The sequence below is a fragment of the Desmodus rotundus genome, chromosome 8 (assembly GCF_022682495.2).
Source record: "Desmodus rotundus isolate HL8 chromosome 8, HLdesRot8A.1, whole genome shotgun sequence".
Taxonomy (NCBI): Eukaryota; Metazoa; Chordata; class Mammalia; order Chiroptera; family Phyllostomidae; genus Desmodus; species Desmodus rotundus.
In genome coordinates this window covers 8,567,647-8,595,585 of record NC_071394.1, presented here as the reverse complement: position 1 = coordinate 8,595,585, position 27,939 = coordinate 8,567,647, and the positions used below count along the sequence as shown (strand labels likewise).

General features: G+C 46.5%; 1 long non-coding RNA gene across 2 annotated transcripts in view; it reads left to right on the top strand.

Moving 5' to 3' along the window:
* The first annotated feature begins 8,095 nt into the window (after nucleotides 1-8,095).
* The window catches only part of LOC112315356 (uncharacterized), a 222,630-nt gene continuing 202,786 nt past the window's right edge, over nucleotides 8,096-27,939 (top strand). Inside the window, exon 1 of one of the 2 annotated variants that reach the window (XR_006652845.3) lies at nucleotides 8,096-8,330. This is a non-coding gene — a long non-coding RNA (uncharacterized lncRNA). Of the gene's footprint in view, nucleotides 8,331-9,202; nucleotides 9,567-27,939 lie in introns of those variants that run through there. The other variant, XR_008427527.1, reaches the window with a different exon arrangement.

Genomic DNA, 27,939 nt, shown 5'->3' with positions numbered 1-27,939 from the left:
AAGTTCACTGCGGATCCTCACTCAGTTCTCTCTGGCCCTAAGCCCACGCCTTGCTTCACTGTGTCCTACTTTGAGTTTTTGTTGTTGTTGTTTTGTAATGAAAATACATACACAAATTATATACCTATGTACACAGACTGTCACAGAGGGAGATTAAGTACTTGATAAACTCAGCCACATTTTTTCCCTTGCAGTCACCTCTATCCCTGGGAGTCATTTTCAGTATCTCAAACCCAGAGCCTCATCTTATTTTATCTCATTTTATTTTTAGAGAGAGGGAAAGGAAAGGGTGAAAGAGAAGTAGAGAAACATCGATTTTGTTGCCTCTTGTACTTGCCCTACCCAGAAATCAAACCGGTGACTTTTTGATTTGCGGGACCACGCCCAACCAACTGAGCGGTGCCGGTCAGGGCTCTTTTGAGGAGCCTCCTTCCTGTGGGAGGCATCTAACTTGGCCTATGGGTAGAGGCTCCAGATGTAAAACAGAAATTTTTCAGTGCTGCAAACTTGCTAACTTGGGCGTTAGGGAATAGATCCTATAGCTTTAGACTCAGGAGGGTTACACTCTGACCTCAGATGCCACATCACCCCATCCAGGACAGAATTCAGCAACAGGTCTTCCTGAGTCCTCCGGATCCCAGGAAGCCCAGGGACGGGGCTTCTCAGCACCCACTTCTGAACGTCAACACTCAGAATGTTTGGCAGGATTTGCTGTGTCTGTATGTGTTTGCATACTCCAAGGCACTCATGAGGAAAGTTCCAGAATTCCATAAGCTAAATTTCAAATAGAGTAGGATGTTTAGAAGTGAAAAAGGGATACTGTTACTACAACTAGAAGGGAAAAAAATAAAACTCAGGCCTTCTATTTAAGATGCTCTCTAAATATCAAAAACCTCAGCTCAAACTGGTTAACACAGCACAGTTCTGAATTCCTTCCTGCTCAGTTGTCTTTGCTGCTGAGGTTCCAAAACCCAAGTAGCTGTGATTGCAGCTTCACTTGGAAATAGCAGAGGCCACATGACTCTGGCCAACGAGACTGGATGCTCATCAAAGGCTGCTAGGAAGACGTTTGCTTTGTCTGGCAAAAGGGGTCGTTTTGGTTGATGCCACTCTGTGCACATTTTTCTGCTTTAACCATGGAGGTGACGCTTCCGGCTGCAACAGCTACCTGATAGCTCCACATGAGCCACTGCACCAATATGAAGTGGTCTCCAGATGGCTGGTTAGCGGGAAATATAAGCCCTTATTTGTTTAAATCCACTTTTAGTGGACTTTCTGTTACCGGCCGATGAAAACACTTCTGAGGGGAACCACTGTCTTAAACAACAAAGAAATGTATTCTTTTCTTTTTCTCACTTTTTTTTTTTTAAGCTAGCTAAGAAGAGACACAATGTCTTCTGTCATCTCTTGCTTAGGGTTAATTTTTTGCTGCGGTTCTCCAATAGCCTTCCTTTCACATGCTGTTGTCCAGAATTGGATCAGCCCATGCGTTCCTGAATTGATTACTAGCAAGAGAGATGGAATGACGTTCTAGGGTTAAATTTACTATTAGTTGGAGTGGGTATTAAGGGGCCAACTACTGTAAAACGTGCCCTACGGCAGGCAAATGTGCTCTCAGGCTGAGAAATGACTTTTGAATATAGAAACAATAGGCATGCATCACAAATTCCGGGACTAGTAAATATGAGCTTATTGAGATTAAAGCATAGTTATAAAACGACCCTTAATAAACAAAAAGAAAAGGCAAGTCAGAGATCAGGAAGAAATAGTTGCAATTCATACGGCAAACAAAGTGTTAATATCCCGTAAGTCACTTCTGAGAATTTACCCTAAGGAAATCGTTCAGGACATATGCAAAGATTTAGTCACAAGGATCTGTGTAGCAGCACTGTGCTTAATAATGAGAATTTGCAAGTGAGATGAATTGCCAGCAATAAGGTACTGTTTGCGTAAAATATGAGAGAAACTTACAATGGAATGCTAGAGAACTATTAAAAAATAATGTTGTAGAAATGTATGTACTGTCATGGAAAGACAATTGTGATGTATTACTAAGTGACATGAGTGGACTACAAATAATGTATATTGTTTCATTCTCTTTTCCTGATGACAAGTGTATGTGTGTGCACATGTGTTTATGTGTGTGTGTGTGCATAAAGTATCTAGAAAATATATATAGCCCAGAGTTAACAACAGCTATTTCTGGGGGGTGATATATTTGCTAATTTTTTTTATAGTAAGCCGCTTTTGAAAAAAGAAAAAATGGAAGGAGGGAAGGACAAAAGGAAGCAAAGAAGAAAAGGAACTTAATTTTGGGAATAATTACCAAAAAGTAAAAGAACACTTCCCAAGAATAATGGGCATTGGGCCAGAGTGAAATGTGTTCATTAAAAAAAGTGCAGTGAGCCAATAAACACATATGTGAGTATTCACTCTTGGTAATAATTCAACATGCAATTAAAATAAAAGTGTGATGCAATTCTTCTTTCCTTTCCCCTTTCTTGTTCCTTCCCTTTCCTTCCTCTTCCTTCTTTCCTTCTTTCCTTCCTTCTTTTCCTTCCTTCCTTCATTGCTTCCTTCCATTCTTCCTTCCTGTTTCTTCTCTATTTCTATCTCATTGAACTGAAATGCTTCTCTACCAAGAAAAAGAACACCTTGCATGGGAGTACAAGGTCATGTACAAGCTCACAAGTAAAACTTTTCCAAAGAAAAACGTGCCAGTAGGCAGCGTCCTAGTTCTCACTGACCCCACAGGCTCACGTGAGGACATAGAACCTACAGAAGGCATTAGAGGTTCCCACCAAGACTCCTGTTCCAGGATTTCCATGTCCACTTTCTACCTAATAAAGAACGACTGATTGGAAACAGTCTGTGTTCAGGGAGAGAGAAACGGCTACACCTGTTCTCACAACCGTTCTGGGATATAAATAACCTCACTGGACCCATTTTACAGAAGAGCAAATGGAGGCAAGGACATCTGAAGGGATTTGCCCAAGGATGCATAGCTAACACATACACGCCGAGGTTCGTCTGATTCCAACGTGTATATTCTCTCCTAACTCATAAGAATACTACTTCTCCAGAGGGAATATAATAAGTACATATTTCATCTTCAACTTTGTTGATTATCTATTATCTCAAAATACAGGCACAGAATCTTCTGAGGCTTGAGTGATTAAAATGTGATATAAACAAATCCTCTATGAAATTTAGGAAAGAGGAAGAGGTTTTTTTCAGTCACTTATATTTTTTATTGAGATATCATTGACAAATAACATCGTGTCAATTTGAGGTATGCAAGGTGTTGATTGATGCACTTATACATTGCAGAAGTGTTCATTCATTGATATCAGCTTTCTGGGTCTGCTGCTTGAAATACAACCAGTCCTGGCAGGTGAGCTTTAGGGGACCCAGGTAAGTGACTAGGTGTCAAGTCCTGGCTCTGCCACTTGATGGTCGTCTTAGTCAAAACCAGTAAGCCTTCCAGGCCTCAGCTTTCCTGTCTGACCTTCGGAATGAGGGTTATAACAGTCTCCACCTGAGGGCTATTCAGAGGTGAAGAGTAAGGCAAGGCTTACTCAGTAACGACTGGAGGTTGCCAGGTGGGGCTGCTGCCAACACAACCATGACCTCTACAGGGAAAATGGCATGCAGCCTAGAATATTCTGTGAACTGCTCACGGAAGGGGAGAGACTGGGGCTGAGCCGCAAAGGACAGAGCACAGATAAGCCCGTAAGAAGGACAGGTTGGGAGAAAAGAAAAAGCTAATGAGATGGGATAGTTAGATTCAAGAGGCTAGGGTGGGAAAAGAGAAACCCATGCCTTTGTAAGGGAAACCCAGAGAGATTTTTTAGAGGCTATCAGAATGAAAAAATTGAAAGTCAGGGGGGCCATTTAGGTTGTTGCCAAATTCAGAAGGAAGGAATCCAGAGTGATGACTTAGAGAAGGAAGAAGGGTGGGCGGCAGATCTGTAAGCCCTAGTCACTGGATCGACCTTGGGAAGAGGCGAACTCAGAGGTTTGGTGCCTCAGCTAGTGGTGAGACTTGTCCTAACCGCTATTAGGGCCTTAAAGGTCAGGCCGCGGGCAGAGGACTGAGTTTCATATCAAAGATTTTTCAGAGAACATTCTGAATATAAGCAGCATCTGCCTCTTTCTTCCCCACAAATGGTCATTCCTCAGAGTTTGATCTTCAGTCACTTAAGCAGACTCCCTGCCTGAGGGTATGAGATCAATGCATCAGCCACTACTCTTAAGTTGATGACTGCAAAAAGGATAACTTCAGCTGAGACCCCTCCCATCGACGTGGGACACCTAGTGCCACCTGCCTCCTGGACTTCTCTTGGAAGGCCCAAAGGTTTGTTCAACTTTACCAGTCCACAATCAAGTGCACCCAGTTCCGCCCATATCTGCATCTTCCCTGCATGTCCCCCACCTGCCTGACTGTACGTACCTGCAACTGCTGAAACCAGAAACCTGGCCCTCACCCTTGATTCCTCCCTCCCCGCCTAGGCTTGTTAGCTGGTGGGTTTGTTTTGCCAATGTTCTTTGCAGTCACCTCTTTCTCTCCACTCAAGGCAACCTCTGGGGTCCAGGCTGTTTACTGGTTCTTAGCAGGATTTCTGCCGCCACTTCCTAATGGGTCTCCTTGCTTTTTGTCAGGTCCCCCCTGAAATCTGTTCTGTGCATGACAGCTAACGCGCTCTTTCTGCTAAGCAAGACAGCTTGAGTCTTGATCCCGCTCATAGGTCCCTCAGAGGTTTCTTTCTTTCTTTAGGGCAAGTGCTAAATTCCTCAGCATGGAATTAAAGGCCTCTCAGAATCTGGTCTACCCTTCGCCACTTTTCTAACAGTGATTTATACTCTATCCACACCGAACGGCTTATAGTTTTTCAAACTCCACAAGCATTCGTGTCATTTTCTTTGCTCAAATGCCCCATTCTCCTTCCTGTCAACCTGGCGAACTCCAAGCTATTTGAGTTTCATTCATCTCAGTCTCCACTTCCCGTGGGGAGCCTTCACAGCTTGCTGCACCTGGCACCTGTCCTTTCTCCTTCTGCTATCACAAGATCCAGGATGTCCGTTCCTTCCTTCACTCATTGTCTCCACATATATTTACTGAGCTAGTTAGTGGTGGGGATATAAGGACCGGCTGAAGACACGTGACTCCTGACCCAATAGAAATGATGACTGCCACTGTTTGCCTGTCTGACTCAATAAGCCTTTGTGAAATGATTGATGATCTTGTTTTCATGTGCCTCTAGGCCTTTGCCCTTGACATTCAGTTGGCTTGGAACACTCTCTCCAGTCTGCACGACTGGCTTCTTCTTGGTCAGATTATCCAGAGTTGGTTCCCCTTCTGCCCCCTCCCTCTCTTGCTCTTCACCCAGATTTACCCTCTCAATAGCTTTTATCTCTCACTGCGGAAACTGCCTTACCAACTGGTTCATTGCCTGACTCTTCTTACTCGATGTAACCTTTTGAGTTGTCGAGAACAGGGACCTTGCCCGTCCTATGGTCCACCGAGAATAATTGGGGGCTAGTATGTGCCTGGTGCATGTGTGATAAATGAATGAGTGGATTTTGTAGATAATGAAGCAGATGTAGAAAAGGGAAGGACTGGCTGTGAGAATTAAATAATTTCATTATAGACCCAATACCAAATAAAGGGAGGATTTCAGACAGAGAATGGAGGGTGGCAATTGAAAAACAATCACACAACTAACAGATGTAGGAGGTGACCTAAGGCGATGAGGGAGAAGATGTGCGAATGTCACAGCAGGGAGTGGCTTGCCCTCTGAAGTGGAGACGCCCCCAAATAAAACACCATTACTTCACTCTCTTCTTGCTCATCATCTCTTTCCTGAACATTTCCAGAATTATTTAGGAAAGCATGGTAAAAAAATACTTAACTTTTAATAATTCCTTCAGCTTCCTGGTAGCTGCCTTTTCTTCTACTAAAAGAAAATGAAATATCTTAGCTTTAAAAATATCAACTATAAAGTGCTGATATTTTAAAATAAATTTATTTTTCCTATCTGCCAACCCTGCATTTATCCCTATATGTGGATAATATATGTGTGTATATATATATGGATAATATGTATGTGTTTGTGTGTGTGTGTATATATATATATTTCTATGATATATATGCCTAAAAAGGTGTGTGGTATTTATCTACTATTCATGATCCATATACATATATAGATAAATATAGGTATTTCTATGTCACATATATGCCTAAAAAGATGTCTGGGATTTATCTAATATTCATGAGAGTTTTCAAAATTGATAAAAGAGATTGATAAAATTTGATTTTCTTTTATTTTCTGCATTTTCCTGCATAGTTTTGATTTTTTTACAATGTACATACATTGTAGCAAATGATTAAAAAAAATGGAAGCAGATATACCAAAATGTAATTGATAGTCAATTTTCAATGAAAGGGATATTAAGATATCTTCTTTGTATTTTTTATGGAAAAAAACTTTTCTTTTTCCATTTTCAAGTGTAATTTTCTAAAGGGGAAAATGTGAATCTAAGATTGGTGCAGGAGGATTCCAGAGAGGGCAAGCAGAGTCAAAGTCAAGGTTGAGTGATTCCTGGGTCAAGGTGTCTTCAGCCAGGAGATTCTCGGGCACAGAGAGCTCACAGGAAGGATCCTGTATGTGGTCAGGGCTAGGGACCCAGGGACCAGAGAGGTTGTTATTGAAAGCTGGGTCTCTCTGACCTGTGGGCATCCCGCAGGAGCACACGGTCTTCCCCGCCCCCCCCCCCCCCCCCCCGCGGGGGACAGCCCTTGGTTCCTGAGAGCTCTTAAGCAGTGGAAGGACTAAGTTCTCACAGCTGTAGGCAGCGCCCAAGGTAGGTGCAGGCTTGACAACCACAGTGAACACCTGTCCAGCCCATTGGAGGGGGCTGAACACAAAACAAAAGTTTGGAGATGATAAATGAATGCGTGTAGCAGGAAAATGGTTTTCAAGAGAGGAAAACCATTCAGGCCGGGAAGAAGCCATCAGAATTGGAGAAAGTGAATATGACAGAAAAGGGAGGGGGTGCCAAGGACCCCCGTGTTGGATGAAAGTTTGGGGAAGGGGCGGGAATACATCCTAGCATTTCTGCTAGGGCGCTGGGTAGGGGTGGGGGGCAGCCTTCGCTTCGCCCACTTACGTGTCCATCTTTTCACTGGACTGTGACCTCCTTCTAAGGTGTGTGTCTAACTCGGCTTTCAGTCCCTCCTCTCCATCGCCTAGCAGGGCGCCTGGCTCCCTGTAAGTGCTCAACAAATGTTAAACTGAACCGAGCAGCTCCTTGCCTCAGTCCTGTCCGGGGGCTTAGGTCCGGAAAGCAGGATAAGCACATTCCACGTAGGAGGCTGACGTTCTCTTGTTCCTTTGGGGACACTATTGCGGATTGAAGGTTCTACTTTAATATTCTCGAGTGGAGGGAGCAGCGCATCCAGCCAGCCCTCTGCACAGGTTTGTCAACGTCAGACCCTGGGAACAGCTGGAGATGTTCAAGGAGGCGGCAAGGTGCGTGCGCCCCTCTCACCAGGCCCTCGGACGCTGAGTGGTACCCAAAGAGGCACTCAGGTCGCTAAGGATGGAAATAAACCAAGGGTCTGGTGCGTGAAGTGTTCCCATCTCAGAGCATCTCGGTCCTTCTAAGTCATTAAACTCTCCTTCCCCCATCTGGCAAGTGGGAAGGCTCCCTGACTCCAGGACGCCGGGGGTGGGGAGGAGAGGAGAGTAGGACTGCGGAAAGCTCCGAGCACCAGCGAATGGGCATCCCCGTGGGGTTGGCGCTGCCTCGCAGGGCCCGGGGGCCAGAGCCGCGGAGACCACAACCTGGCTCGTAGCGCACCCTCCCCCGAGCCCTCTGGGCCCGCCGCGGACCAGGCCCGCCCCACTCCGCCTGCACACGGCTCTCCGCAGCTCTGCAGCTGGTGTAGCCCCGCCGGCAGGCGGAGGGGCTCGCGGGGTGGCCTGCCCGGCAGAGGGAAGCCCAGGAGACCTGGTGCGCTGGTGTGCCGGTGCCCCGCACGCACGCGGCTGGCCGGGTGGCGCGCGCTTCCCCTCCCCCGCGGCCCCAGAGCGCGAACCGTGACGTCACGGACCTCCCGCCGGCCCCGCTCTCCACCGGGCCGAGCGCGTGCGGCCGCCGAGCACATGGGCCCTCGGGCTGTGCGCGCTCTGGGCGGCCTGGACCCGGAGGAACAGCAGGGGCTGCGAGCGAGGATGGGCCCTGGTACCCCTCGGCACCCCCGGAGTGGAGCTCCACGCGGAAAGGATGTTGGCGGCCCTGGTGACACGGCTTGGATCCACCTTCCAGTAAGTTAGAATTATGTCCTCTGCGTTTCTTGAAACTCGCAAGCTTCGGGGGGCCTTGTAGATAGGGATGCTCAGTGAGTAGCTGGACCGAGGAAGGGGCTTCGGATTCATATTTGTGTGTGTTAATCGTGCACTTTCCTCATCACCAGGCTCCAGACAGGCGTTTGGGTACATCAGATGCCCCGTACATGGAGCTAATTCTGGATTTTATGCACTTGATCCAGGGTTTATTGCCTCATCTCTAAAAATAGACCATCTCCAATCAGTACCAACGTGGGGTCGCAGATGCGATTGGGAGGCCCCTCTAGTGAAACTGGAAGTCTGTGACCCATAGGATACTCCCTCCATCCTTTGACCATCTCCTCCTCTCCCACCCCCAAGGTGATTTCTGAAAACTCGGCAAGTCTGTTCTTTGAAACTTTTGCATTGCATTTCCAGATTTGCTGGGTGCCCCCACAGCCTAATGATGGCAATTCTTTTTGGAATGGGTTGTTGATTTAATTAGGTTTATCCTTCGTCTGCTAATGTGCTCTTATTTACGCCAGTGTTTGCGGTCTGTGTAGACTTTCAGGAAGGGCGGCCATGCGGCTGCATGTGTCCGGTGTGTGGATACACCATGAATTTTCCTGATAGTTTGCTGCCAGGGAATATTCTTTACTCAAGCCCCTGACTTCAGGTTCGTCTAGAAGATGAGAGAGTTTTTAGGGAGAAGAGGGTGAGGTTTTGGTGGTTCCTACAGGTCTTATATTTTCCAGAGAGGCTGGCAGCCCCCTCTGCCCATCTGGCCACCTCAGTTAGTCCGGCCTCTGGAGTTGTTTTGTTGTTGGAGGAAACCATGGAGAACTGCCTGTTTGTGTGTGGTGGGTGGGCGGAGGCCCTGGGGACTTGGGGACTGTATCAGCTTTGCTGTTTGTTATAGGTGCAGGCCTATTTTGCATACTGGTGCTGACAAGTTGAGACTTGTTCCTTTGACACAGTCCTGTGGTCACAGCGAATCTTTCTAAGGCTCCAGCCAGCAGAGTAGGGGTTTGCATGGATCCTCTGAACCCAGAGTGGAACTTCCTGAAAGATTCAGTAGGAGAAAACCCTTTCTGGAAGCAGCAGGAAGAAAACGGAATCCCTGGCTGGGCAGAGCCTCCTGGCCTGGTCTCCACTGTTTGAGAAGAGAGGCATCTTGGAGTGGAGGACTGCCTCGTGGTCTCAGGCACTGGCAAGAGGGCCTGGCTGGGATTCCATGTGAGTCTGGGGATGGAAAGGCTGGGTAGGTCCAGTGCCCACCCTGAGGCTGTACCCACTGAACCCAGTGGCTATTTGTGGTGTAGTCACATTGTGAAGGGTGACTTTCTGTTGTTATTGTTGCTATATCTACTTCGAGTGCAGAATTTTGCATAAACCAGGCTTCTCTTGAACAGTAGAAGAAATCGGTTTCTTTTTCTGATTGATTTTTTTCTCTCCCCTTGCTCGCTCCCGCATGCTCTCTGACGTGCTCTTCTGTCCCTGGTGGGAGCTTTTCTGGGCTAGGAAGGGGGAACTAGTTTCTTGGTTCTGGAATATCTGACCCCCGATGGTTTGTGTGATTGCTGGTCTGAAGACCTGGTGACTGTCACCATCCACATCCAGTCAGTCCCTTGTGCTTTTAGCTTTTATTCTCCCAAACGGCAGGAAGACTGGCTGGCGGGGTTCTGCCTGCCTGGGATGGACACTGTGCCCGGACAGCTCAGCTGAGGGGTCTCCTGGACGATGAGACACCACTCTTTCTCCCTCTTTGTGTGAGTGGCCCTGAATTTGGTCAGACCAAAGGCAGGCCGACTCTTTCCTGGGGAAGTGAGGACCTTGGATAGTTGTGGAGGCAGGTCCCTATTCCTTGGAGAGGTAGCCATTGGCCTGTGTGCTTCACGGTGTGTGTGTGTCTGTGATGTCAGATGTGCTCCTGGTCACTGGGCTTTTTATTTTGTATTTCCTTTCATAGCTGGGTGTAGACATGGCACTGGCCCTAGTTTACATTTGTCTTTTTTTTTTTTCCTCCTGATGCTGGTGTGTGATATCTTTAAGAGACCATGAACCCCATCTTTATACACCCAGTGTCTGCAGGGTACCCTGACCCAAGATGGTAACAGAGCAATAATCTGGAGTAATTCTGACTGTTAATGAGCCCCACTGATGGTCACTTCTAAGCCGTCCCCTGAAAACATCAGAAATTCTAGGCCTTGGAGGGTAACATGCTAAAATGTGTTCTTTGATGGTTGCCTCCTCTGTCTCTTCTGCTTTTCTGGCCCCAAGTAACAAGTAATAGTACCAGTAATTAATAATAACAGTGACAATAATAGTAGTTCCTGTAATAATGTTGAAATCATATATCATGCCTAGCATGTTTTTGTAATTTATGTTCCCTACAACCCCACGAGGCAGATACAATAAAATGTCTAGCAGGCATGGAATTCTTATTGTGGGCCAGCCTCCGCTCTAGATGCTTTAGATGTGTTATCATTTACCCTCCCAACAATCCTGTGCATAGGGGCTTATTATTGTTGCTCTTTTGCAGACCAGGAACCCACAGCTCAGAGAGGTTAAAAGTATTCCCCCAGGTCACACAGAGTCACCTGGGTTTGGACCAGGACCGCCCAATTCCCTGGGCCCACTCCCAGAAGCTGGAGGACAGTGAAATTCAGAACAAAGGCTGCCTCTGGGCCTGGAGCAGGAGGATTGACTGTGTTGTCCCCCTTCCCCACCTCTCTTGGGCACAGATAGAGAAACCCAGCACCTTTCAGAAGACACCATGTGCTCTGGCTGCTGGTCTCTTTGGCCTTGGAGGGGCAGGCTGCCAGCAGTGAGACCAAATTTGGGCAGGGGCTTTAGTGTGGGGGAACATTCCGGGCTGGGGGTCTGGGAAAGAGGGCCTCTGGAGCCCCGGCAGGAGCCTTGGGTAGAAGTCAGAAGCCTCAGGCTTGGTGCAGCATCTTACACGCATTTGCAAAATGCTACATCCAGGCATCCTGCCTCACATCCTGACCAGCATTTCATCACTGGGAACCTTCACAGGGAGGGAGCTGAGAACTCTCTTTTTGTAAATGTTCAGGTCACCCCCACCCCCACTCCCCACCTGTTCTGAGTACCTGCCTCCCTCCCAGGTGTGTTTAGGTCCAGTAGTGACCCTAACAATACAAAGATTCTGGTGGCCCCTCTCTCAACTCTATCATGAAAACCGAAAACAATGCCGGGTCATAAAACACAGTGGTCTCAGTCATTTTTTATTTATTAATTCTCTTTTATTTATTTCTTATTGGTTGATTTTTTAATTTTAATTTTTTTTTGAGAGAGGAAGGGGCAGAGAGAGCGTGTGCGTGCAGGAGAGAGAGACAGACAGACATCGATTTGTTGTCCCACATATGTTTGCATTCATTGGTTGATTGTTGTTTTATGCCCTGACTGGGGAGCGGGCCCACAACTTAGGCATCTTGGGACGATGCTCTAAGCCACTGAGCCACCTGGTCAGATCTCGCAGTCATTTTTAAATTGCAGAATTCTGAATGGACTTTCTTTATTCTCTCTTCCTTTTTGGGAGGGTATTATAGGGTGTTGTTTAACTGGTGCCTGATGGGTAATCCGATCAGCAGTATTATTTGTTTGCCTGCCTCTTTTCCCTCGTTGACCATGAATTTCTTTACGTATTTTAATTTTTAAAATTGAATTTATTGGGGTGAAATTGGTTAATAAAATTACATAGGTTTCAGCTGTACAATTCTATAATATATCATTTGTATATTGTATTGTGTGTTCACTACCCCAAGTCACATCTCTTTCCATCACCATTTGCTCCCCCTTTACCTTCCTTTACCTCCTCCCACCCTACTTTCCCTCTGGTAATCACCATACTGTTGTTTGTGTCTATGAGGACCATGAGCTTACTGAGAGCAGTGGCCAGCTCGGGGGAAATGGGGTAGTCATCTTCACCAGTTCGGTGGCTAACACAGCTCTGGTACTTGGTTGAATTGGGTGGCTGTCAGAACTGCTCTTTTGCAAGGGAACAAGTGATGATCAGTCTACAGCTCACATGGTGGGACATGGAGGGTTTGTTCCCAAGTAAAGGACACTGAAGAAAGAGGAAGAAACCTGCAGAAGGCATCTGGGGACAATTAAGGGCAGTATTGATCTGGGTTGCTTTGGGACAAGTTGCTTCACCTCGGTTCCCTCGTCATCCATGTAGTGGGGGTGATAAAGCACCAGCTTCACAGGTTGCTGTAAGGAGCAACTAGGGGAAGGACAGCAGGCGGTTAGCAGAAAGCCTGGGCTCATAGGAAGCAGTCGGTACAGTTAGCTAATATTATTACTGTTATAATTATCGGGGTTTGTTACTTCCTGTGGCTGCTTGGAGTGGTGGTTTCTGAATACATTTCGATGTGTAAAGGTGGCATCTGAAAGGACTGCTGGCTAATGTAAGGAAGGAAGAGGTAAGAAGTCAGGAAAGCTGCAGGAGCAGGTCTCAGAAAGGACAGGGATCAGAAAGGACGGAGGGCACCCATCCTATGGCCCTGACTTTGCAGGTTGCTTAAGCTCTCTGTGCATCCATTTCCTCAGCTGCTGCACAGGGAGAGCAGTTTCTCTCTCCCAGGGATGGTGCAAAGCACTTAGCACAGAGGAAGTAAGCTCTTGAGTAAGACATAAAAAAGCAATTGTTATTATTTATTATTCTGTAGGACTCCCTTTTCCTGGTAAGTGAGCCCTAATCAACATTTGCCATTCTGCCCAGGATTGATCCATTGATGGGTTCATTCATTTACTAAGCAGTTGCTATGTGCCAGGCTTTCTAGATGCTGAAGATGCAAAAGAGACAAAAAAAATCCCTGTCCTCCTGAAGCTTCCATCTAGTCCAAGCCATGCAGTGGGGACAAGGTGGTCCCCAGAAGGAGCCAGGGCAGGATAGAGGTCGTGCAGGCAAAAACTACATCAGCTCCAGTGCTAAGTCTACTTAGCACTGCTGTGCTAATAGATTCAAGGTGCTCAGCTTAGGGCCTGACACTGGTAGTTTTTGTATACATGCTAATTGCTATCTTTGTTGTCATTACAACTATGATTTTCCTTTGGTGGCTGCCTCACAAGACAGCAACCTCCCCTTTCTCCCAGTTGCCTTCCTGAGGTTTTTTTTTTTTTCCCCCATTATACTTGTTATGGACTGAATGTTTGTGTCCTTCCAAAATTCCTGTGTTGAAACCTAACTTCTAAAGTGATGGTATTTGGAGACCCAGCCTTTGGGAGGTGACTGGGGAGAGACAAGGTCCTGAGGGCGGGGTCCTTGAGATAAGAGTATAAGGAGAGACAGCAGAGAGCTTTCTCCTCTCTGTGAGGACGGAGAAAAAGAAAGTGGCTCCTTCGTAGCCAGGAAGAGACCTCTCCCCAGAGGCCTGATGGATCGCAACCTTGAGCTTGGAGTTCCCAGCTTCCAGAAGTATGAGAAAGACACTCCTGTTGTTTAAGCTGCCTTGCCTACAGTATTTTTTTATGGCAGTTTGAGCAAAAGAAGGCAGTATTTGCCATTACTTGATATTCCAGGTGTCTGTCTTTTCCCATTAAACTGTAAACCATACAAGCCTGAGAGCTTACAGCAATCCATTCATTTATTTTCATTAATTAAACAAATATGTATTGTGTGCCTGCTCTGTGCCAAGGACTGGTCTTGGTGTTGGGGATGCAGAAGGGAACATAAGCTTGTGAGATTTCTGTGCTAATGTTGCTTACGTTATAGCTGGGATAAACAGGTAAGGAGCAGGGGACGTAAAGAACAAAGACAGTAGGAGCGTATTAGGGGGTCATGCGTTCATTCCATGGGGGTGAGTAGATCAGGGTCAGGGTCTGCAGGGCTGGGTGGGCTGCTGTGTGAAGTCGGCTGGTCAGGGCAGGCTCCTCTGAGAAGCGGACACGAGAGCCACCTTCCAGGAGGCAAAGGAGTTAGTGTGGAGGATGGCGTTTCAGGCCCGGGGGAGAGCCAGGATAGGGGCTGAACCCTGGAGTGAGCCTGTGAGACGGAGGGCGGGGCAAAGCAGAAGGAGGGGACTGAGTTAGAGTGGCCGGAGCAAGGCAGACGGAGGCAGAAGGGCAAACCAGGGCCGAGTGTGGCAGGGCTTTCCTGGAAGTCTTCAGGCCTCTCTGAAGACATTATCTTGTACTTAGTGAAGTGGGGAGCCATTGAGGGTTTTAATCAGAAGGTCGATTTGATCTGAGTTGGCTTTTGAAATGATCAGTCTGGCTGCTGTGTTGAGAAGAAACTAAATCCGAGTCAGAAGCATCAGGGGCAAACATGCCTGTAACGTAGGGGCCGGTCTAGGCTGGTAGCGGTGGACATGACCGCAAGTCATGGGCTTCTGCACTCCTCACTGCTTTGTCCCCAAGCATCTAAAACTGCACTGTCTGAGGTGGTAGCCCCGAGCCTCATGTGGCCACCAAGCACTGGGAACTGAGGCCAGTTGGGGGACATGGCATACGTGTAAAACATACCTTGGGCCTCAGAAACTTTGTACCAGAAAAAGAATGTGAAAGAATTCTTGAACACATCCTTTAATGTTGAAATGAAATTATGGATCTGTTAGGTTAAATACGATATTTCCTTACGTTTAATTTCACTTGTTTCTTTTAACTTTTTTTTTTTTTTTAACATGGCTACCAGAAAATCTAAAAGTACACATGGCTCACATTTATTTCTCCTGGACAGGGCAGCTCTAGGACAAGGCCTGGGACGGGATAGGCCTTCAGGGAATCGAATGAGTGACTGAGTGCCAGTCACAGGGGATCCTGTGAATGAGACACCATCCTTGTCTTCAAGAAGCTCCCAGTGTGGGCGGGAGGCAGATGGCTGGCGACTACGAGGATGGAGGGAAAACGGGGAAATGGGGCCCCGGGCAGCCAGGTGTGGTGGAGCTGAGAATCCCGGCCCAGGAGGGAAATGGGTGAGGGATCTCTGGTCTCAGTAATGGCCTTGAAAATAGGGAACAGAGAGGCGAGGGCGCTGCACCTTGGGACTGTGGCTGAGGTGAGAGAGGCAGGGCAGCCAGGTGGACTCTGGAGTGTGGGGGACTCTCAAGAGCCTTAAAGACTAGGCAGGAGCCCTTTATTTCAAATACCCCGCACATTGGGGCACTTTCCAATGACTGTAACTGAGGAGTAGCTTCCCAGGTTTACAGTCAGAAGGACGACTAATGCAGGTGAGCCTCTGGTGGGAGGCACCAGGGCCGGAGATTCCAGGCTCTTGGTGGACAGAACTGGGACTAGGCGAATTTAAATGATCTCTCCTCAAATGAAAGAAATACAAGTTTATCTTTAGAATTCTGCGGAAAATGTCTATAAAAAAGATAACTATTACTTCTTGAGTTAAATACACCAGTTCTACCTTTATTGTTGCTTCAGAAAGATAGTTGTAACTAAGGCATATGTGTCTGAATCCTGACTTTCCTTAGTTATCATCAAGTTGGAAGCATTTCTGAATATTATTACAAATACTTTGTCCGTGTAATTTTGTTGGGTAGATAATGTTCTATTACTCAGTTCAGTGACCATTTACTGTTTACTTAATCATTTTTTTTGATTTGGATGCTTAGCTCATAATAGATTGTTTATATATGTCAAGTGTTCTATTTTTCAGTTTGTTTTTTATGATAAATCCCAAAGACTAGGACTATTGCATCAGAACCTCCCAATAGTTTAAAAATTTTAGGTAAATATTGTGGCTCAAGAGATTTACACTGAAGCTGTATTTTTTGGTGAGATGTCTGTTTGTTGTTATCCACGATAAACGGAGATGCCATTAACATTTATGTATAGTATAATTTGTACATGCTAGACACATGTTTCTATATGTGTTGTATGCACATGTGTGACTTTTCTTTACTTTCATTTATTCAGCAGATATTTGTGAAATGCCTGTTTTATGCCAAGCACCGTTTTAGGTCTAAGGTATTCAGCAATGATCAAAACAGGTTTGCAACTAGTTCTGAAGGAGCTTACTATTTAGTGGGGAGACAAAGAAGCAAACAAACACAAAAATAACATTATTGTAAGGAATGGGAAAGAATGTTAACTAGAATAATATGAGTGGATAGTTTACTTGAGCGAGGGGATTAATGCTGAAATCCTGTATTTGAGTGAGACATGAAGACTCGGGAGAAGTTAACCAGAGAAGAAGAAAAGCATAAATAAAAGGAAAATATTGATACACATAACTACATATTAAAGAAAAAAGCACTTCTAAGCAAAAAAAGCCTATACTAATAAAGAATAAAGGGTTCCTGAAAGTCAGTACCAAAAAGCCACAACCTCATAGCAAAGTGGGTAAAAGACAAGAGCCAACAGTTCTCCAAAGAAGGAAGCGAATTGCAGGGGCAAGCGACAAGATTCCGGATCTCACTAATAAAACCAGGTACACTGAGGTTTGATGTGTATGCAGTAGAACTCCCCCTTCCTACTGCACGGTGCTTGGCGTTTTGAGACGTGCATTCTGCTGTGTAACACAGTCATGTGATCATCACCATCACCCGTCACCAGTTCCATCACCCCCTGAAGTTTCCCCCTGCGTTTTGTAGTCCGTCTCCTCCCCCACTCTGACAACCACTGGCTTGTTTTCTGACCTAGCCATTTTGCCTTTGGCATATCAATGGAATCAATCGTACAGTACGAAGCCCTTTTCGTCTGGTTTCTCGCACATAGCGTCACGCGTGATTCTTCAGTGCTGTGGCAGGTGTCGGTGTTTGGTCGTTTAGATTGTGGAGTATGGTCTGTGCTATGGATATTCCACTGTTTCTTTACCCATCCTTCAGTTGAAGGGCATTTGGGTTGTTTCCAAGGGGTGCACTTTCATAGTTTAAAAAGTGCCAAAAATAAGAAGTCTGAGTCAGGTCTTGGTGAGGCTGGGTGAGAGGATCCCCCACTCAGCTACCGAGCTAGAGGGACCAGTTGGCAGCATGCAATAAAATTGAAAACATCTGTGCAGCCTGCTCCTCGGTGAACTTGAGAATTCACAGCTCATGCTGTGTCTCTGGAGGATACTTAGACATGGATACAGACCTCGTAAATGGGCTGGCAGGACCTAGGTCAAACTCACTGTCCTCATCAGGACAGGGTGGAGAGAATAGGTGGTGAGGGTCAAAGGCCACTTTTTTCATGCTTTTTTGAAAGGATGTTATTTATTTATTTTTAGAGGGAGGGGAAAGGAGGAAGGAAGAGAGGGAGAGAAACATTGATGTGAGAGAGAAATGTCGATTGGTTGCCTCTCGCATACGCCCTGAATGGGGACAGAACCCGCAACTCAGGCATGTGCTCCGACTGGAATTCGACCCAGTGAGCTTTCGCTTTGTGGGATGACATCCCACCAACTGAGCCACACCGGTCAGGGCTGTCTTTAATGCTTTTCACAGGGACAGTATAGACACATGTGTCACTTAACACATTTTGAAATATGTGAAAAGGATAACAGACTGATAGCGCATGTGACAACATGTTCGTGGTTGTAAGTTCTACATTCTTAAAATTGCTTTTAAAAGTAGTTTGAGGGAAGGACCCAACGCAGGAAAAAGTTTGGGGTGTCCATGTCATCAAGAGACTCCTGTGGGTGGAGTGGAGTGAATGTCCAGGGACCGGAGACACAGGATGGGGTCCAGGGTGGGCAGGTTCCTGGTCCTGGAGGGCCCTAAGCAGTATGCCTCGCCTTTAGAAACTGCTAAGTGGGCGGGGCCTGATTTGATTGACCTTTTTGTTGGGAAGACAATGGACGATGGGTTGACTTTGGAAGGTGGAGGCCCCTTTGGAGGCTGTGTTGTGGCATTCAAGGATAGGGACCTGAGCCTGGCTCTAGCAGTGGAGGAAGAGAAGAGGATGGATTCAGTATTTATCTGGAGATGGAAAGGACTTCTGCTTGGAGGGCAGGGTTGGAAGGATTCCAGGTGGGACTGAAGAGGTAGCCAGGGGCCTTCCAAACCCAGCAGAGGTGCTTAGACTCTACCCAGCAGGCCAGAGGGTGCTTTGGAGGGTGTGAGCAGGGGCAGGGAGGAGAGGAGAGAGGCATTTCAGAGACATCTGTCCACACGTGGTGTGTCGGCCTGGAGTCTAAAGAACATTCTAGTTAATGTAGCTGCGAGCGCACCGGTTACTTTCTTTCTGGCGCTTGGCTCTTCCCATTTTTCAGAAGGACGTAGGAAACAGAAAAGGCCCTCTGTGTGGAAAGTCCCCTGGAATTTATGGCAGAGCCGCAGTAGGAACAGAGGCCCCTTCCGGCCTTTATTGTGACAGGGTTTATTCCACAGTCCCACTTAAGTAATGATTCATCCAGCTGGGCCAGCAGTAGTCTTGGGATCACTTTAGCCAGTCCCCCCACTGAGAGATTTCCAGTCCTCCTGGTGCCTCACTCTTTACAAAACAGAAGATTGCATTTGGTCTTTGAAAAGCCCAGGAGGCCGAGGCTAGAATGCCCTGGCCTGGTTTCCACCCCGGGCACCAGGGACCTGTGGGGGACCCGTGGCTTCCTCCAGCGGTCTGTGCTTCCCATTGTCATCGCATCCTCTTCCCCTGCTGTAGGGCTGCCTTTGCCTCAGGACATTTAAGAGGAGACAGCTTCCCAGACTTGTACTCTGGGAGTAGCAAGGCCCTTGCTTTGCTCTGTGCCACGTTCCTGGCTGGCCTGCATCTCTGCTGGCCTCCCCCCAGGCCTCGAGGTAGGTCAAAGGCAGGATCTCTTCCCTATCATTTCTCTAGACATTCCACACATGCTTTCTCAATCAGACGCATTCCCCACATACTTATTCCATTAAAAAGGAAAAGGGAAGGTTTTTTTGGGGGGGTGAGTTTGTTTCATTTTGTTTTTAAAATCAAGGGGTGCTGAGGTCAATAGGAGACCACTATTTCAGCGACTGTAACATATGGAAATTGTCTTGGCAGCCATGACTTAGACAGTACATTAAGGCTTTCACCTTTTATTCAGGAAGGATTTCTGACACCCTTGACCATGACATGCAACTCTCTCATCTTTGCCCCAGCAGTAAGGCCTGGTGTCACAGATGCCAGAACCCCCCTCCTGGGAGCACCCTCCCAACCCCCTGCAGGTCCTGGATGTCTTCCTGCTCCCCCTCCTGCCCTCCTCCTGACCAGAGAGAGTGAGTTCTTGAAGGGGAAGGGGCAAACTAGATCCTGAAACTCAAGGACTTAATAGCTTTTAATGGCTTCCCATGATTAGTTCAGGTATCAGCTGCATCATAGGCCCTCAGTAAGTATTGACTGAATGGCTGAGGCAACCAGAATAATGAAGCTGAGATAAGGACTAAGACCCAGTGCTCACTGATCCTGAAGGCTGAGTATACACTTTCACCCTTGGACTTCCCTGGCCTGGATCAGTAGGAAGGCGTGTCTGGTCAGAGACAGCTGCCGAGTTATAGGGCTTGAATAATGTTGAAGGTTTGGATGCTTTGGTTCTTCCAGGGGACTGGTCTCTGCAGATTCATTTCTAACATTCATGTTTCATACGGGGAGGGAGGGAAGTGGCCAGTCAGGGAAACGAGACAGCTTTCCATCTTTTCCATTTGCTCTCCTAACTCTTATTTATGCTTTATGTCTCAGCTTCGGGGTCACCTTCTCCAGGAAGCCTTCCTTCTTCCTCCCTAGCCTCGTGTGACCACCCCCTCCAAGCACTCTGGTCTCAGTGGTCACAGTTCACACCCCCTCGTATTGTGTTGCAGCCCTGGGTGCTTGTCAGGGCTTGCAAACTCTTCTGTTTAGGAGCATGAGCCGATTATGTAAATGCCCCAGGTGGGCCTAAGAGAGTGCAACAGGAAGTGTGTGGACTGACAAACTACCTGCCTCCTCTCCGGAGGGGGCAGCTGCTCTTAGATCCAGCCCCCACCCCCTCTCCCCCTTAACCCATGCCAGAAGGTAGATCCCTTGTTGCCAAAGCTTCCACTTATTTTTAAAGACAAGCCAGATACCTGTTTTTTTCTTTAAATGGTACTCTCCTGATTTTCAAATGTTTCAGTTCAGTCTTAAAGAACACTCACAGGCCAAACAAAGCACATGAGGGCCAGATGTGGCCCCCGGGGCCAGCAGTCTGCAACCCCTGCTATGGCCGTCTCTGGTGCACAAACTCCTCCCGACCTGACATCTTTCCTGTGCCCCTGACGCCTGGTGGGGAGCTGGTCTGTCACAGGGGGGATGCTCCCTGCTGAAATCTTTACTGACCTGAGTGCCTCACCTGAACAATGACTTCTGGCTTATACAATATTAACATTTCCCCCCTCAGAACTGTTTGCACATCGTGTTATTCTGAATTGCTTCTTGAGTCCCTTGCATGATTTTGGGACTGGCTCTGTGTGCCTGGGAAAGTAATCATTTCTGAGATTCTGGGCTGTTCTTTTCCTTTCCCCCTTCCCTCTATTCCCTGCCCAACCCCCAACACATGTTGGCTTTTTTTTTTTTTTTTTTTAAAGGGAGCCAGCCCTTCTGTATTCTGCTGGGCTGGGAAGGTGTTGGTGGGCTTATTAGCAGCTGTGGAGCTGTGGTTTCTGGCCAGCTCCCTGACTTTTGCCTCTCAGTCAGTTAGCCATTGCTGATGGCTTTGGGGCCAGGCATGAGTTCAGTTTCTCTTCATTGACCATGAGCAAAATTGCTTAAACAAGCAAAATAATCACCCCCCCCCCCCCCCCCCCGGTGAAAAAGCCCAGCCCATCTTGAGCAGCGTTTCCATCGAGTTCTCTTTCTGAGCATAGTGGAGGAGAAAGCCAATGAGGGCATGGTTGTTCGGGAACTGTAGGAGCTTAACGTGTACCCGGAACCGTGCAAGGCTCTGGGGGTGGTGGGGATGGATGACAAAGAAGGTCCATGGATTTCATGATTTGGGAGATCTAATCCTTGCCTTTGAAATATTCAGAGGAAGAGCAAAAATGTACTGTGATAATATGCCACAATGAAATTTAGTATTGTTAATAGCTATAGTTGCATGGTATACATATGGTAATTCCAGGTTTAATTTTGGGGGGAAACTGCACGACTGTTTTTCATGGCAGCTGCACCATTTTATATTCCCACCAGCAATGCACAAGAGTTCCCATTTCTCCACATCCTCGCCAACCCTTGCTATATTCTTTACGTTATTTATTTTTTTAAAAAATAATAGCCACCCAAATAAGTATGCAGTGGTGTCTCATAGTGGTTTTGATTTGAATTTCACTAATGACTAGTGATGCTGAACGTCTTTCCACGTGGCTCATTGGCTACGTGTGTATCTTCTTTGGAGAGTGTTTTTTGTTGTTGTTGTTGACTTGTAAGAATTCTTCATGTGTTCTGGAGATTCACCCCTTTTCAGGTGGATGATATGCAAGTGCTTGTCCCTTTCTGTGGGTTTCTTTTTCACTCTCTTGCAAGTGTCCTTTGATGCACAGGTGTTTTTATTTTAATTAATTAATTATTTGTATTCTCACCTGAGGACATTTTTTCATTGCTTTTTAGAGAGAGAGGAAAGGAGAGAGGAAGAGAGAGAGAAACATTGACTGGTTGCTTTCTGTGTGCTCCTGGACTGGGGATCAAACCACAGTGTAGGTCTGTGCCCTGACCGGGAATTGAACCCCAAACCTTTTGGATATGGGATGATGCTCCAACCAACTGAGCCACACTGGCCAGGGCATGCAGAGGTGTTTTTAATTTTGATGAAGTCCACTTTACCTAGTTTTTCTTTTGTTGCCTGTGCTTTTGGTATGAGGCTCAGACATTGTACAAAACTCAGCCAGGGCCATCCAGCCACAAGCGGCAGAGTGCTTGTCCTGACCAGTTGGTGAACTGCCTCGAGCCTCCATCCTTTGGATTCCAGTGGCCAGTGTTTACCCCAGGGCTGGTGTCTCAGTTCAGCTCTTATGTGTGTCATCTTGTACATCCTCTCAGCAGCTCCATCAGCTGATGCTCTTACCTCACTTCCCAGTACTGGTCTCTGGCAAAGATTCACCGAGGGCAGGCATGTACTTGCTCATGCTGTGGTCAACAGCATCTCGGGGGTCAGAGTGCCCCCTCCCTGGACATTTCGACTTATCACATGACTTTCAAAGGCTTCTTCAGGAGCTGTGCTTCTTGGAAAAGAAATAACTAGCAAACATTTGTGGTGTGACAAAATTGGTGAGTGAATTTCATACAGCTGCAACCATTAGTTCATTATATTCTACTGATATCAGTGAAAGAGGAGACGTAATTTAAAGGCTAGTCATGAAGCACAAAAGTAAATAAACACTTGTGAGCCCTCCAGCCTGCAAAGGAAGCAGAATATGGACCCCGTAGTAGCAGGGCCAGAGCCAGGAGCTGAAGCCGGTAGCCGGATTTTAGGATCTTTGTGTCATCACTGGTAAACAATCCTGCCTACAGGTGATCTCTATTTACCTCAAGGCTGTAGGTAGGTGATGAGATGAGCAATGAGGAACAGCTCCGGGCACTTGGGAGAAGTTCATTAATGTCAGCCCTGCCCAGCCCTCGGGAGCACGGAGCAGTAAGAGGAAGTCCCCCAAGCTGAGCTGAAGTGGTGGAAGTGGGATTAGATCTCAGATGCCCCTTTGTTCTTGCACTGCAGATCAGGTCGAGTCCCATCTGGCAGCTCCAAGATCTCTGGCCCACTGGGATGTCATTGGATTGAGAACAGTTCTAATTGGGTGAGGGGAGAGGGTCTAGGATTTGGGATTTAGAACTCTGCCCTTTTTACAGATGTTTGTGGTATGGTTGCTCCCATGGGTTTTGTCCTGAGCCCCCACTTCAGCCAGCTTGGGGATCAATCCCTGTTTTGATGAGAAATGAGGGTTCACATCCAGTCATTGCCCCTCCTGAAGACCTGATTGGCAATGGGGAAGGGACACCTCTGTGTGGGCTGGGACTGAATCAGTGAGCGTGGGATAGCAGCAGGCTCGGTCCATCTACTCTAGTAGGTCACGGGGCCCCAGGGAAACACATGCTCCCTCCCGGTCCAGAAACTGATAGCTGCCAAGTCACACCCTGCTCCCCCCAGATTGACTGTGGTTTTCATTGTTGGAGTAATAAATTATGCTTTTTTAAGGGTAAGAATGTCTCCCAGCTGTTGAGTGGTTTAGACTTCCGGATGTTCCCCTGCCCAGGAGTAGGAGAAGGGTGCAGGATTGCGTGTCTTTAAAAGTTGATGCCCAGACAGTTCATTAAATTCCAATGACTTGCCTGTGTCCCCAGGGGAGATGTATTATTTCCCTTAGGGAAGAAGACACCCGTTTACCAGGGTGGCCTGAGCAAAGCACTTACTAAGCAGTAAATGAAGACAAGTGACCTGGATTTGTAAGCAGGCTGAGCGGCTCAGGGCTGAGCAGGTGACTCTCTGAACCTCAGTTTCTGGGGCATTTTTTCAAGAACTAGAGGAAGTATTGTTGTCCAGTATAACCCGAATGGGGCTCTGCAGATGTGAGCTCTTACGATTCATGAAAGGTTGTGAAACTGTGTCTGATAATGAAAGAAGACATAGAGAATAAGTCCATTCTCACATTAAAAAAAAAAAATTTTAACATTAAAAAATTTTTTTACCCATCCCCCCACTCCCTGCCCTTTAACAACCATCAGCTTGTTCTCTGTATCCATGAGTCTGTTTCTGTTTTGTTTTGTTTATTCAGAGTTTTTTTTTTAAAGATTCTACATATAAATGAAATCATATAGTATTTGTCTTTCTCTGTCAGATTTATTCTGCTTGGTATTCTGCTTGGACCTCTAGGTCCATTCATGTTGTTGCAAATAGCAAGATTTCATTATTTTTTAATGGCTTAAAATATTTCATTGTGTTTATTATGTACCACACCTTCTTTATCCATGTGTCTACTGATGGACACCTAATTGCTTCTGTATGTTGTTTATTGTAGATAATGCTGCATTATCCTCACTTTTAATGTAGCCACATGGAGGCCCAGAGGAGTTGGGGTTTGTTTAGGCTGCAGCTGGGCCTGAATTGTCCAGTCAGTATGTGGCTATTGAGCACTTGAGATGTGGAAAAGTCAAATTGAAGTGTGCTGTGAGTGTAAAATGCACACTGGATTTCTAAGTCTTAGTACAAAAAACCAGAATGAAAAATGTCTTTAATAATTGTTTTATATTGATTACACATTGACTTTTTATGATTGACATGAAAAGATTTGAATACATTAGAGAAACTACATTATTTTTGTAAAGATTTTATTTATTTTTAGAGAGAAAGGAAGGAAGGGAAAAAGAGAGGGAGAGAAACATCAATGTGTGACAGATGCATCAATTGTTTGTCTCCCATACTCCCCCAACTGGGGATCCAGCCTGCAAACCAGGCATGTGTCCTGACTGGGAATCAAATCGGCGACCTTTTGGTTTGCAGGCCAGCACTCAATCCACTGAGCCACACCAGCCAGGGCAGATAAACTACATTATTAAAATTAATTCCTCCTGTTTCTTCTTCCTCCTCCTCTTCCTCTTCTTCTTCCTCCTCTTCTTCCTCTTCTTCCTCCTCTTCCTCTTCTTCTTTTCTTTATTTAATCCTCATGTGAGGATGTGTTTGTTGATTTTAGAGAGGAAGGGAGAGAGAGAGACAGAGAGAGAGATATAGAGATGGATTTAAGAGAGAAACATGGATCAGTTGCCTCCCGAATGCACCCTGACTGGGGACTGAACCAGCAACGTTTTGGTGTACGGGACAACACTGCAACCAACTGAGCCACCAGGCCAAGGCCCTTCTATTATTTTTAATGGGGCTACTAGAAAATTTTAAAATATGTATATGTCTCGCGTTATATATCTATTGGATGGTGCCGAGCCAGCCTGTGACGCCAATGGCAGGCTTCTGAGTTGTGTGGTGTGACAATCTGCACAACCTGTGTGGCAGACCCCCCAGGTCTGGATCAGATGCCTGGGTTTGGATCCTGGCTCTGCCCATAATTAATTGTGTGCATTGGTTAAGCTGTTTTACTTCTCTGAGCTTCCATTGTTGTACCTGTAAATGAATGTTGTAATGGTACTTACTTCATAGAGTCGTCATAAGGGTTACATGAAATAGTGTATATAAAGGGCTTAGAAAATCCTTTGACCCATGTTAAGAACACACGGAGTCTTGGTTTTATAACTGTGCTCACAGCGGCTGTTTCTTAGAACCTGGAGACACCAAGATGGAAGGGCCCAGTCTTTGGGGAACCAGAAAGGGGAAGACACAGAGTATAAAAGCAGTGATTATTAGAGGGTGTTAAATCCGTCTGGGCGAGCGAGGGAGCATTCCCACGGAGGGAGGGCTGGGACTGAATCTGAGAGGTGGAAATGCCACCCTCGATGGCCGGACAGAAGATGGAACAGCACCTCCAAGGCTCAGGTGGGTGCGAGCCTGGCTCAGTCTAGGAACTGTGGGAGCTGTTTTCCTGAGCAAATGGCAGTGGTGGGAAAGGAACCTAAGTTAAAGGAGGCTCGTAGCTAGGCATAGAGTCCACCCTGGAGACGCTCATGGAGAGCTAAGGAAGAACTCTGAGCCAGAGTGGCAGGGTTGGGTTTGGGGATCAGGGCATGCCTGCTTTGAAGAGGTTGTATGGGAGAGGAGCAAGGAGTCTGTGGCAAGAAGGCCAAGGAAAGGAGGAACACTTTTAAAAGCCCAAGCAGCCCTAACCAGAGGGGATTAGTTGGTTGGGTGTGATCCCACCAAGCCAAAGGTTACTGGGTCCATTCCTGGTCAGGGGAACATGCCCAAATTTGGGTTCAGTCCCCGATGGGGGCGTGTACAAGCAGCAACCCGTTAATGTTTCTCACCTCCTCTTTCTCTGTCCATTCCCCTCTCTCTAAGGGTGGATAAATAAAGCCTTTAAAAATAAATAAATTAAAGCCCATGTAGTATATTTTTTCCTGCTACAGTTGGAAGCCTTATTGACTGATTGATAGGTTGATTGATTTTAGAGAGAGAGACATTGATTCATTGTTCTACTTATTTATGCATTCATTCATTGATCCCCGTCTGTGCCCTGACTAGGGATTGAACCCACAACCATGGCGTATTAGGACAACACTCTAACCAGCTGAGCTACCTGGCGAGGGCTACAGTTAGAAGTCTTCGTATTCAAAGTGGCGTGTGTAATGTGATCCACCTCTGGCATCCCTGCCCAGCTTGTCTGCATAATTGAGAAGCTTGGAAGGACGTGCACTTAAAAGTTGCCTCAGCTTGGTGAGGATTTGGGATTGGGCCTGGCTGTCGAGAAAGCTTGTTCCCCAACAGGCTACCAGCCTGTCGCACTCACAGCCCTCTTTATTTGGACACAGCTTTTGAAACATGTTGAAGAGAGAGGAATGTGAGCATTAAAGTAGGAAGCTCCTGTTTATAGCCTGTTTGAATTTGGAGTCTAATGCATTTTTAATAGAATTAGGCTTTTACTCAAAATAATTCATGCATGTTTCATATCAAATGGGGGGGTGGAGGGGTGAAGGAGAACAAGGGGGCAACTGTAGTAACATAAACAATAAAATATTTTTAAAAAATCAAATGGGAAAGACTTATGTGGAAGAGCCAGATGCCCCGCCTCCTCCCTGCCTGCCTTTAGTCGTCTTCCCAGAGTGAAGAGTAGGGATAGGTCAGTATATCTAAATAAGAGGCTCCACTGACTTAGACCTGGAATCTGGGCCCTCCCCAGTGTCCTGTGACTCACACTTGCTGTGGAGACTCCAGCACGCCGGCTCTTCCCTCTTCCACCCCCCTTTCCCTGGCATCTATATTTTCACGTTGGCAAGGCATGTAACATTCTTATTCTCTCCCACATGCATAATTAGGACTTCTGTGTTTTACCTGCAGGATTCATTCTAAAAGTGGAAATGTTGGGGAAAGGCCTCTTCATGATCATGCCTGCCAGTGGCTTTCCCTGCACATCCAAGGAGGGGACGTTGATTATGTCTCCTTTCTAGACAGTTCGTTGTTTGCCCAGGGATTTTGAATCATCACTCTGCGCCCCCCATCCCTATCCATCAAGGCCCCTTGCCCGGTTTCTCAGATCACTCTGTTGGGGACCCCCGGCCCCTGCTCCCCAGTGCAGTGGTCACTGTGGACCTGCGGCGGTGTAAGCAGGTCCTGGGTCTTCCTACCTCTGCTGTCCATGGCTTTTCTGGCTTTGAGCCACGTTTTATTGGATTTCCCCATCACTTTCTTTCCATGTTTGCTCCCTTATTTTTCAGGGTCATGTAACTTTTTAGGAGCATAATCTGAAAACTCAGTAAATTCTTCTCGATCTCCTATTCTACCTGTTGCTTGTTTTATCTAGGAATATGGGTCATCATTTCTTTCAAATAATGTTTATTTTTATAAGGATAGTTTTCGTTGTAGAATATTTGGGAAATGTTAAGAATATGAGAAAGAAAATAATATTAACGCTTTTTTGCATTTTCTTTTGTTTTTCTTTGCGTATTTCTTTTAAATTTGAGGTAACCTCATGCCGATAACTTTATTGGATTTTTCTGTGAATGCAAATGAAGTATATTTCCTCATGGTGTTAAAAGCAGGCTTTTAAGTATCATTTTTAACACAGCGTAACCTTGTAATATCCCACTGCAATAACAGTTTGTTATCTTCCCGATTTGGCCTGTAATTTTGAGTATTACAAATATGTCTTGTTTTTTT